This window comes from Rhinatrema bivittatum, chromosome 4 (genome assembly GCF_901001135.1).
Source record: "Rhinatrema bivittatum chromosome 4, aRhiBiv1.1, whole genome shotgun sequence".
Classification (NCBI taxonomy): Eukaryota; Metazoa; Chordata; class Amphibia; order Gymnophiona; family Rhinatrematidae; genus Rhinatrema; species Rhinatrema bivittatum.
In genome coordinates this window covers 73,019,777-73,023,830 of record NC_042618.1, presented here as the reverse complement: position 1 = coordinate 73,023,830, position 4,054 = coordinate 73,019,777, and positions in this window count along the sequence as shown.

Sequence of the window (4,054 nt, the reverse complement as noted above, 5' to 3'; positions counted from 1 at the left end):
GCAAAAACAGTATCTGAATTCAAGAAAGCATGGGATAAATACAGGGGAATTCTAAGGAAGTGATGGGAATTATAATCTCAAATTAATTGGGTAGATGAGCAGATTAGATGGTATAAATACACTAATAGAGCCAGTGCAGTGGCTGCCTTGATATTGAAACATTGACTTATTCTCCAGGTGTGCTCTATGTTTTAGCAGATACCCTTGGAATAAGCAATAAGGGGTAAGTGTATATGCAACCTTGTAGTGCTTTCTATCCTGCTGGTGTTGACTTCCCTAGTGGATAACAGCCCAAATGGGCGCTGGATATGTGGCCATTGTTCAAAGTGGGAACAATCCTTTATAGGCCCTTATTGGAGTGACCCACACACAGAAAGAACTTATGAAGCTAAGAATTTTTTGGTCTGTTGACGTCTTATTTGGTGTATATGATCATCTGCTCATATCTAAAAAAATATGTAGACAGAAATCAAACGTAAGATTGAACACCATATTTGTATTACTACAAAAATTTAAAGGCACCAATGGTGCAGCACTGCATTCAACACTCGCATAGCTTCACAGTTTTGAAATGGAGGGTCGCAGAATGGTTTGGAGAGAGTTCCTACAAGGAGCAATCCTGGATTTATCCCTTCATCTCAGTCCATCTTAATGATCTCAATATTGAGATAGACTGGAACTCTTTATTGTGAAAGCACCGAGGCAGGCGAAACGTGTCCAAGCACGGGCGGACAGGCTGGAGATAAGGAACCCTGGCCTCTGCCAAACTTGAATGCATCAAAGAGACCCAGCAATGCAATGTTGGTCTCTGGAGTAGCCCCCCGGCCACTCGATAGCCCTTTTGGACCTGCCATACGGGAACGGCAGATGCGACTGGATGGACAGAGGCTGAGGGCTGTAACAAGCAGGTATAGATGAAGACTCAGGATACTTGAAGAACTAAGATGAAGATTCAACGAGGTTCAGAATCAGGGAGATTACTGGAAAGGTACTGCCACACAGCGTGCCCTACACAGTCAGTCAAGACAGGTCGTGGACCAAGCAGATGTCAAAGCAGACTCCAGTCTCAGGACAAGACGAAGACTCCAACAAGGTCTGCACCAAGACGTGCCCTCCACAGCCAGTCAAGGCAAGGCACGGGTCACGCCGGAACGGAATAGGTTCAGGCAGAGTTCTTAGGCATGGACAGAGGCAGACGCAAGGAACTCTGAAGATCCGAACAGGATTCAGGATTCAGAATTGGACCTCAGGATCCAAGACTCAGAGCAAGGGACTCTAGCAGCGGCTTGGAGCAAGGAACTCGGAGCTTGGAACCTGAATGTTATTGTTTGTAAGGTTTTGGGTGGACCCTTGGAAACTGTGGCAGCTGACCACGCCTACGGGAGGGGGGGACGTCCCATGAGGGGCCACAGGTCAGGCTCAGCTTTGGGACACACAACACAAAATTATATCTTTTATTAGACAGAGTTGAGAAGCCACCAGAGTGGCAATAGTGAGTAGAGATGAAGCCCGGCTGGGCTAGGGTTCTTCAGGATACTGGAACAGCAATTCCCTCTTTGGCTGTGCTGTAGTGGAGAAAACTGAGATTGTGCATGCTCCACTGTACTCACTGAGTTCTGGTATAGAGCCTCGTTGGTAAAGTTACTCACACAGCGGTTTCTTCCGGAAGGTAACACAGAAGCTGGAATAGAGGCAAGCAATCGAGGAGCAAGTACCTGGTTCCAGGGAACAGCTCTGAGGAAATAAAGTTGGTAACTCACTGATGATGTAGGCAGCGGTTTCTTCCAAGCAGAAGAGATAAGCTCAGGCAGCGAATCAGGGAACATGGGCCCTCAAGGAGTGAGTACCGGTTCCTGATAGCGACCTGAAAGAAATGAGAGAGGCCCCAGAGGAGCGGGTACCCCATTAGGATAAAGTCCAAAAGTTGGAGAGGCAGAGAGCTAGGTACGGAGAGTGAATCCCATCCGTAAAGAGATCCCTTGCTAACTCGATTAGCTAGCAAAAAGTGTAGGCTTTAGTATCCGAGATGCGTGACATCATCACAGAGGGAAGCCCCTGAGGTTTGTGCCAAAGAGAGAATAAGAAGCAGGGCTGTGCGGCGTGCGCGCCCTATGGTACCTAGACAACATGGCGAGATGAGCGCCCAAGCCGGACCGGGGACGCCGGAGAGGACGGCAGGCAGACGCCGCAGCAGCCAGACATCCATCAACCATGGGAGGAGTCACAAAAAAGGTAAGGTAGGTGGAGTGGAGACGTTGGGCAGCAACAGTCGTAACACCAAAGTTTGGAGCATTAAAAGCAGGGATCTTCCGAGGCTTGCGCTGCCGAGGAGAAGGACATCTGGATAAAAGTTCATCTGGACAAAAGGAGATCAGGAGAACAGGACATCTGGACTCAGGGGATCTGAAGGACAAGACATCTAGGACATCAGGAGATTTGAAGAGAAGGACCAGAGGAACATCAGGACATCTGGAACTTCAGGGGATCTGGAAGATAGGACATCTAGGACGTCGGAACATTGGAGCTTGACAGGATGAAGACACGGGATCCGACGAGAGACCAAGACGAAGACGAAGACAAGGAATTCCCACAAAGAACAGAATGCTTAGGAGAAGCTGAGATGATGAAGAGTCCAGGAGTGGACTGACTCCTTGTGAAGGCATCGAGGAAATAAAGAGAGGCCCTTCTTATAGGGCTGAAAGGAACACCCACGATGACATCATCAGGAGGGGCCACAGGACTACTCCCACCACGGGCCCTTTAAAAATTGAAGAGAGGCCCGACCTCGCACCTAAGGCAGAACCCTGGAGAGTGACTCCCACCACAACACAGAACAGGAGCAGGTCCAGGCTGCAGAACAGGCCCCCGACGCTGGAGGCGGCCTCCCGCCGCAGGGGAGGGGTCAGTGGCGGCCTCCAGGCTGCGTGGGGATGCCGTCGGCGGCCTCCTGGCCGCAAGGAATGCACCGGAGCGGCTCCAGCCGTGCAGAGAGAGCATCTGTGCCTCCGGGCCACAGAAGAAGAGAGAAAAGAGGTGAGAGGCTGCCCGTGGTCCAACCACGAGCAGAATCGTAACAGATTTATATTAATTTCTGTTTAAGAATAAGAACTCCGTAAACAACCATTATTCGTTGATTTATAGTATGAATGTAACTTTTGTAAACCGTTGTGATGTTTATATGGAATGTCGGTATATAAAATGTCTAAATAAATAAATAAGCAAACAAGAACAAAACCATGAGAAAATCAGTGAATAAAATTGACTCATTATTTGTCTGGGTAAATATAGGAGTTTATTTTGGTGGACAGAAGTAGAACAGTAAATTATCCATACACACATATCCTATATACATACATATTCTTAAATAGATTAGGATGCTAGAAATGGTCTTCCAAAACTTTTTATAGAAAGGACCACATAACTTATAAAATCATTGGCAGGACTAGAGTAAAATTATAATGACCTCTTTACCCAGCACCTTTCCTCTCTCTCCAGCATCTCCCATATTCCTTCTCTCCTCCCCTCTATCCCCAACATCTCCCCTTTTCTTTCCCTCATTGTCCAGTCTCCCATCTCTCTCAATCCTTCCCCTTTCCAAGCATCTCCCTCTTCTTTCCACCTTTCTCCTCTTTCCCCAGTATCTCCCCTCTTCCTCACTACTCTCTTACCATCTCCCCTCTTCTTGATATTTCTCCTTTCCCTCTAGCATCTACTCCTCTCCTTCCCCCTTACCATTGGCTTTTCTCTTCTTTTCCTCTCATCCAGCACCTCCCCTTTTTTTCATCCCTCCCAGTGTTTCTTTCTTTCTTCTCACCTCTGCCCACTATGACACAGCTGCCTGTGCCTCCCTCCTCAGTGGTAGCTCTGACCGTCTTCCCCACCGGTAACTTGCATGTGCGTGCTGGTACCATAATTTTTTGTTGCATGTACAGTCCAGTCAATCTTTTGGGAGAGGAGTTGATGGAAAACATCATAGACCTGCAGATACCTGGGAATTTATCAGTGAAAATCAATCGAAACTGATAATTAAGGATCATCAGTAGAGTGTACAATG